Below are 9,414 nucleotides of genomic sequence, written 5' to 3' on the forward strand. Positions count from 1 at the left end.
CTCTAAGCTAAAGCTTCTCTCTCTCTCTCTTTTCTAAACCTACCTTTTTTTCTTACAAAATTCTGCATTCACAAGACTTAGATACACCTAGCATTATTCGAAGTTGCCTTCGCCCTAGACGTGAAAAGTTTGATATTTCTGAGGGTTTGGTCCCAAATCTTTATTTAAATTATTTAATTTAATTGTTTTAATTATTATTTTCCTTGAAGTTACTAACGTGTGTATTTTGTTATTAGAAAGAGGTACGAGGCATCCAAGTAAGTGCTTTAATTGTTTTTATAATATTATTATGTAGAAATCATGCTTAGGTTGTTGTTATGATTCCTAATGTTATGTTAGGGCGTTTTGATCTTTCTAGTATCATGTCTAGGGTAACTTTAATATCAAGTATGATTAAAAGTAAGATGTCTTTTATGTTCTTCCTAATATTTATAGTATGTTAGTATCATATTAGGGTTTAAGCTTTGATCTTTATTGTTTAGTGACATGTTAGGGTTTGTTATTAATCTTGTTAGTATCATGCCTAGGATCTTGCTATTTTTATTATGCTTTAACATGATTTATGATTATTATTTTAATTGTGATTACTATTATGTTGCTTGATATTTATTGTTATTGCTTGATCACAACTTTTATGCATGTTTAAAGGGAATTCGTACCTGTAATCACGCTTAATAAGATAATTAATAATCTTGTTTAGGGTTAATATGATTATAATTCAAGTGATCGCCAATAATAGATTTTTTTGTGCATTAATATCCAACCAACATAGATAAACAGATTTAGGGTTAAACCTATTGATTGCATGTTAGTCAAAACGTGCACATGAATACGATCAGAATAAAGTAGAGGCCTATTATTAGGGTAGGTTCAATCTCTTTCAGGTTGGATTTGTACCCTCATTTCCGAACTACCAATCACGGTTCCAGACCTATTGGAGTTAACGATCTCTTGGATCGTTAAGGGGTGTAACCTTCACCTCGTGAACGGTTTACAAATTCTTACAACTAGTTGGCAACTCTTTTGCTCTATCTTCTTTCCCTTTGGACGCCACCGTACTTTAGTGTATGATCACAATGGGGTTCAAGCTAGGGGTAATGCTTGAAATATTCCCTACAGCAGCCCTATCCCATGCGGATGCCTAAATCCATTATTAACCCGTATTCACAAAATAAATTTGCACCTTCACATGTAGACACAAATTCAGAATTTAACAACTACCTCAGACTTAAACATGGAAATTAGATAACACATACAACCTTTTCCATACCTGACCCATCATCCAAGGAATACATTCTCTTATGTGAATTAACTACATCCAAAACTGCACATAATTTACTCAGCTTGTTTATGTGTAATAGCTGCAATCGACAAAGTAATATAAAGGGATTGGAATAGCACTTTCATAACCACCTACATGAAGACCTAGACAATAAGCTAGGTACAAAAGGAGGATGAGACTTCCGAGACATGTCCTCGACGGTGCAAGATACGCGTTTCTTAACTCTTTTATCTGTTTAACTAACGCTAGTTTGCAGGTATCGGCGTTACATGAATGATTTAGGATCGCAGAACGTTCTGAATCATTCTCCGTCCCTATCGCTACTTTGACTTTTGTTTTCGAAACTTGCGTTTCTCCAAACTCAGTCAAAGTGGGGGCTTTTGTAGACACCCATTTGTGTCTCCCCAAAACCAAACCGGGTTATGAGTACCTTTCACGTCGAATCATAATGGAATGAAGTGAAAGTGTGGGAAGTCTAGTGTTGCGGATAGTTTTAATTTCTTTTCTCTTCTCTATGTTTTTGAAAACCTATTTTAAGAAAACAGTCAATCCCGTTTTGTTTGTCTATGATATAGGTCTTTTAGTAGTGTAGTTGGATGGGGTTTGAAAAGAGCTTTCCAAGGATATATTATAAGTCCAATTCCGATGAATATTGAGGAAGTTATGGCCAAATTACTAAACTGGGCCCGGTTTGAGCCTTATATGCGGTCCAATGATCTAGAGGAGGGCCTAATATGGATTTATCATTCATAATGCAATTAGGAATTGTTTTTGTCTTCTAGATTCTTCTAGAAGGTTCTTTTCATTCCTAATTCAATTAGCATTGATAAATTGACTTTTGTTGACTTTTTAGAGTTTTAATCAGAATAAAAGAATGTTTTTGAGGAAAATACGATTTTATCCTCCTGTACGGTTAATTGCTATCTGATTTTAGAAAACGAGTCAGAAATTTAATTAGCGCCAAACGCCAGCCATTAGCGCCTGGCACTAAGTCTGGCGCCTTTAACGCCTGGCGCTAATGTCAGCGTCTGGCGCTAACCTCGTTTTTTCGCGTCAGAACTCTGTTTCGATTTTCTATCTTTTTGGCTGATTTTCTCTATAAATAGCCTTCTAAAAACTCCGTTTTCATTCATCTACAATCTACAATCTACAATCATCAACTTTCTCTAAGCTAAAGCTTCTCTCTCTCTCTTTTCTAAACCTACCTTTTTTTTCTTACAAAATTCTGCATTCACAAGACTTAGATACACCTAGCATTATTCGAAGTTGCCATCGCCCTAGACGTGAAAAGTTTGATATTTCTGAGGGTTTGGTCCCAAATCTTTATTTCAATTATTTAATTTAATTGTTTTAATTATTATTTTCCTTGAAGTTACTAACGTGTGTATTTTGTTATTAGAAAGAGGTACGATGCATCTAAGTAAGTGCTTTAATGGTTTATATTGATATTATTATGTAGAAATCATGTTTAGGTTGTTGTTATGATTCCTAATGTTATGTTAGGGAGTTTTGATCTTTCTAGTATCATGTCTAAGGTAACTTTAATATCAAGTATGATTAAAAGTAAGATGCCTTTTATGTTCTTCCTAATATTTATAGTATGTTAGTATCATATTAGGGTTTAAGCTTTGATCTTTATTGTTTAGTGACATGTTAGGGTTTGTTATTAATCTTGTTAGTATCATGCCTAGGATCTTGCTATTTTTATTATGCTTTAACATGATTTATGATTATTATTTTAATTGTTATTACTATTATGTTGCTTGATATTTATTGTTATTGCTTGATCACAACTTTTATGCATGTTTAAAGGGAATTCGTACCTGTAATCACGCTTAATAAGATAATTAATAATCTTGTTTAGTGTTAATCTGATTATAATTCAAGTAATCGCCAATAATAGATTTTTTTGTGCATTAATATCCAACCAACATAGATAAACAAATTTAGGGTTAAACCAATTGATTGCATGTTAGTCAAAAAGTGCACATGAATACGATCAGAATAAAGTAGAGGCCTATTATTAGGGTAGGTTCAATCTCTTTCAGGTTGGATTTGTACCTTCATCTCCGAACTACCAATCATGGTTCCAGACCTATTGGAGTTAACGATCTCTTGGATCGTTAAGGGGTGTAACCTTCACCTCGTGAACGGTTTACAAGTTCCTAAAACTTGTTGGCAACTCTTTTGCTCTATCTTCTTTCCCTTTGGACGCCACCGTACTTTAGTGTATGATCACAATGGGGTTCAAGCTAGGGGTAATGCTTGAAATATTCCCTACAACAGCCCTATCCCATGCGGATGCCTAGATCCATTATTAACCCGTATTCACAAAATAAATTTGCACCTTCACATGTAGACACAAATTCAGAATTTAACAACTACCTCAGACTTAAACATGGAAATTAGATAACACATACCACCTTTTCCATACCTGACCCATCATCCAAGGAATACATTCTCTTATGTGAATTAACTACATCCAAAACTGCACATAATTTACTCAGCTTGTTTATGTGTAATAGCTGCAATCGACAAAGTAATATAAAGGGATTGGAATAGCACTTTCATAACCACCTACATGAAGACCTAGACAATAAGCTAGGTACAAAAGGAGGATGAGACTTCCGAGACATGTCCTCGACGGTGCAAGATACGCGTTTCTTAACTCTTTTATCTGTTTAACTAACGCTAGTTTGCAGGTATCGGCGTTACATGAATGATTTAGGATCGCAGAACGTTCTGAATCATTCTCCGTCCCTATCGCTACTTTGACTTTTGTTTTCGAAACTTGCGTTTCTCCAAACTCAGTCAAAGTGGGGGCTTTTGTAGACACCCATTTGTGTATCCCCAAAACCAAACCGGGTTATGAGTACCTTTCACGTCGAATCATAATGGAATGAAGTGAAAGTGTGGGAAGTCTAGTGTTGCGGATAGTTTTAATTTCTTTTCTCTTCTCTCTGTTTTTGAAAACCTATTTTAAGAAAACAGCCAATCCAGTTTTGTTTGTCCATGATATAGGTCTGTTAGTAGTGTAGTTGGATGGGGTTTGAAAAGAGCTTTCCAAGAATATATTATAAGCCCAATTCCGATGAATATTGAGGAAGTTATGGTCAAATTACTAAACTAGGCCCGGTTTGAGCCTTATATGCGGCCCAATGATCTAGAGGAGGGCCTAATATGGATTTATCATTCATAATGCAATTAGGAATGATTTTTGTCTTCTAGATTCTTCTAGAAGGTTCTTTTCATTCCTAATTCAATTAGCATTGATAAATTGACTTTTGTTGACTTTTTAGAGTTTTAATCAGAATAAAAGAATGTTTTTGAGGAAAATACGATTTTATCCTCCTGTACGGTTAATTGTTATCTGATTTTAGATTAAGAGTCAGAAATTTAATTAGCGCCAAACGCCAGCCATTAGCGCCTGGCACTAAGTCTGGCGCCTCTAGCGCCTGGCGCTAATGTCAGCGTCTGGCGCTAACCTCGTTTTTTCGCGTCAGAACTCTGTTTCGATTTTCTATCTTTTTGGCTGATTTTCTCTATAAATAGCCTTCTAAAAACTCCGTTTTCATTCATCTACAATCTACAATCTACAATCATCAACTTTCTCTAAGCTAAAGCTTCTCTCTCTCTCTTTTCTAAACCTACCTTTTTTTTCTTACAAAATTCTGCATTCACAAAACTTAGATACACCTAGCATTATTCGAAGTTGCCTTCGCTCTAGACGTGAAAAGTTTGATATTTTTGAGGGTTTGGTCCCAAATCTTTATTTCAATTATTTAATTTAATTGTTTTAATTATTATTTTCCTTGAAGTTACTAACGTGTGTATTTTGTTATTAGAAAGAGGTACGATGCATCCAAGTAAGTGCTTTAATGGTTTTTATTGATATTATTATGTAGAAATCATGCTTAGGTTCTTGTTATGATTCCTAATGTTATGTTAGGGCGTTTTGATCTTTCTAGTATCATGTCTAAGGTAACTTTAATATCAAGTATGATTAAAAGTAAGATGCCTTTTATGTTCTTCCTAATATTTATAGTATGTTAGTATCATATTAGGGTTTAAGCTTTGATCTTTATTGTTTAGTGACATGTTAGGGTTTGTTATTAATCTTGTTAGTATCATGCCTAGGATCTTGCTATTTTTATTATGCTTTAACATGATTTATGATTATTATTTTAATTGTTATTACTATTATGTTGCTTGATATTTATTGTTATTGCTTGATCACAACTTTTATGCATGTTTAAAGGGAATTCGTACCTGTAATCACGCTTAATAAGATAATTAATAATCTTGTTTAGGGTTAATCTGATTATAATTCAAGTGATCGCCAATAATAGATTTTTTTGTGCATTAATATCCAACCAACATAGATAAACAGATTTAGGGTTAAACCTATTGATTGCATGTTAGTCAAAAAGTGCACATGAATACGATCAGAATAAAGTAGAGGCCTATTATTAGGGTAGGTTCAATCTCTTTCAGGTTGGATTTGTACCTTCATCCCCGAACTACCAATCATGGTTCCAGACCTATTGGAGTTAACGATCTCTTGGATCGTTAAGGGGTGTAACCTTCACCTCGTGAACGGTTTACAAGTTCCTAAAACTTGTTGGCAACTCTTTTGCTCTATCTTCTTTCCCTTTGGACGCCACCGTACTTTAGTGTATGATCACAATGGGGTTCAATCTAGGGGTAATGCTTGAAATATTCCCTAAAGCAGCCCTATCCCATGCGGATGCCTAGATCCATTATTAACCTGTATTCACAAAATAAATTTGCACCTACACATGTAGACACAAATTCAGAATTTAACAACTACCTCAGACTTAAACATGGAAATTAGATAACACATACCACCTTTTTTATACCTGACCCATCATCCAAGGAATACATTCTCTTATGTGAATTAACTGCATCCAAAACTGCACATAATTTACTCAGCTTGTTTATGTGCAATAGCTGCAATCGACAAAATAATATAAAGGGATTGGAATAGCACTTTCATAACCACCTACATGAAGACCTAGACAATAGGCTAGGTACAAAAGGAGGATGAGACTTTACGTTTTAAAATGTAGAATAGTCAAGATGTCAAAATTTGAAGAAACGCTCTCCAAACAGAGAATTTCAAATTGGACTAAATACGAAAATAGCACAAGAAAGATTGTAGTAAATCAATTTCTTATCTCTATAAATAATAAAAGAAAAAAACTGCTTCAAGTGTATCTCAAAGCACCAAAGACCTAGGAATGTAAACCAAAGAACCAAGAAGTTCAAAATAGAATCCCCTACACACTTCATCTGACATTTTACGATAAATTGCAAACAAATTCAACTCAAGCATGAAAATCAGAAGATTTTACCAAAAATTCTAACGCAAAGATTGATAAATTAGATTATAGAATATGGACTGGTCACAAGGCAACTATATTGACTATTTGGCTATATATTCAAATTCAATGAATTAAAAATACATCATAGTTGAGACACTCAATAAGGGTCCTAACACCGGGACACAAACTGCAAGGTGAAGATGCGAAAATAGGCAAAGTCAGGCATAACTTAATAATATTTATACAAAGTAATCATTTATGCAAAGAAAATACATACTAGTCAAACTAACAATCAATTGCTTAATTAGCAGTATAGCAACGCATATTCATACAATCAATTGATTGATTAGCAAGACAATCAATTGGTAGCAAAATTCAATTGTTAAATTAGCCCAATTTAATTCCTAATTAAGCAACATTCAATTGTTTAATTTGCAGGACAATCGATTCATTCTATAAGCAACCAAGCACGCACTACAAATTGCTATTGAGGCTGGCCTTACTCGAATTATTCTTAAAACAGACAATGCAAAGGTCCACAGACATCTGAAGAACAGCTTGAGGGAGTGTTCTTACTTTGGGGTCATCATCAATGATATTCTTGAACTTGCTAAGAAATGTTCTGAGATTAAGTTCACTCATGTGGGAAGATTAGACAATAAGGTGGCTCACTGTCTTGCCCACCTTAACAAGGATTTTGATTGTCTTCGTGTTTGGTTGGAAGAGGCTACTAGTGCAACCTTAAAATTTGTAATGGCTGACATTTTGTCTAAAAAAAAAAAAACAAAACAAAACAAAACAAAATTAAAATTAAAATTTAAAAAAAAAGATAAGGAAGCCCAACATAGCTCAGTCGTTTCTATTTAACAACCTCAACATAGCTCAGTAAACATAAACAATCAATTCATTTATTAGTGGGACAGTCAATTGGTAAAATAGGGGAATACAATTGGTTAATTAGCACAATTCAATTCATAATTTAGGAACATTCAATTGGTTATTTTGCAGGACATTCATTTTGTTTCGACAAACAGATAAGCAAGATCAACAACACTAGTCGGGACTAATTATTAACAAGCTCGACATAGCTCAGTGCGTTAAAATGATGTTTAAATAAAACAAACGCAATTAATACTTACAGCCAGTCATCTAATACACCAATTCCGACCACGTTTGCGGTTAACCAACATGGAGACCCACCCAACTTGCTCGGAGACCAAACAGCCACAACCCCCTTCTGGTAACTAGGCCGGAAGAGTGTTCACCACTCTGGGTTGCCGGATTCCGCGACCCTTCGTTCTCGATCTACCTCTACACTCGCCTCTTTTATCTCAACATCACCATGAATGAAAATGAACATTTCGTATGGCACATTCTCTCTCCTAGTTTCCATTAGTCTACTTTGGTCAAGGATAACGTTCAACACAAATGTTTAATTAAAGCCGGTGTACAATATTTTATTGAATGGCGGAAGTTGTGGAAACCAACAACTGCCAATTATATTGCCTCGCACGTGCAATCTCATGATTGCGAAAATAAAACTGCCAACAAATTACACTTTCTCTCTCTTCCTCATTCATTCACTCACCAGCTTCTTTCTCTCTCCTCGTTTTTACTCTGAATTGGCGATTTCTCTCTCTAAAACTTCCGATTTCGAGCGTTTTCTCTCTCCTCCATTGTTGATTTTCGAGCTTTTTCTTTCTTCTCTTTCACTGGTGAAGTTGTTATTTGCTTAATTCAGGTTCGTTTACTTATTTTTTTGAGATTTTTGTTAGTTTAAGTTGTTTTGATTCTTCGATTTTTAGGTTTTTTTATTTTGATTTTGTTTTCGATTTTCGTAGTGTTTGATTCTGCAATGGTGAAGAAGAAGATTACAAAGAAGGCTGTAGATGCTGAAGAAGGTGTGTTTACTTAAATTGTTCATCATTTTTTCAAATTTTTCAATTGAACTTTCGCTTATATATGTCGAATTAGTAGTGCATGTTATTTTTTATAGTTTTCAGTTGATTTTTTATGCATATTATGATAATGAATTTGAATTTTGAAGTTATTATGTTTAATTTTGCTTTATTTTATTGTTCATTGTATATAATTGGTTCAAAATTTTGCTTATTATTCTTCAAATTTTGTATGTAAGGTTTTAGTCAGAGAATGCTAATTAAACTGATTATTTGTTTAGGTTTTATGTTTTAGTTAGATTATGTGTATAGTAGGCATATTCGCATTGTGTTTGTGCATCTGTGTTTGATTAACATGCATATATGCATTGCTCATTGTGTTTGAGTAATAGACATATGTGTTATTTATATGTTTTGACAATGTTCACTTTATGATGTTAAAAGGGTGACTTTATGCTGTTAAAATAGTCACTATATGTTGTTAAATGCGTAACTTTTTCAGTTAAAAGGGTCACTTTTTGCATATAAAAGGGTCACTTTATGCTGTTAAAAGGGTCACTTTATGCTGTTTAAAGGGTCACTTTATGCATATAAAAGGGTCACTTTATACTGTTCAAAGGGTCACTTTGTGTTGTTAAAAGGGTCACTTTGTGATGTTAAAAGGGTCACTTTGTGCTGTTTAAAGAGTTACTTTGTGCGTTAAAAGGGTTACTTTATGCTGTGAAAAGAGTCAGTGTATGTTGTTAAATGAGTAACTTTTTGCATATAAAAGGGTCACTTTTTGCATATAAAAGGGTCACTTTTTGCATATAAAAGGGTCACTTTATGCTGTTAAAAGAGTCACTCTATGTTGTTAAAAGGGTCACTTTATGCATATAAAAGGGTCACT

This window comes from Chenopodium album, chromosome 5 (assembly GCF_948465745.1).
Source record: "Chenopodium album chromosome 5, dcCheAlbu1.1, whole genome shotgun sequence".
In the NCBI taxonomy this organism is placed as follows: Eukaryota; Viridiplantae; Streptophyta; class Magnoliopsida; order Caryophyllales; family Amaranthaceae; genus Chenopodium; species Chenopodium album.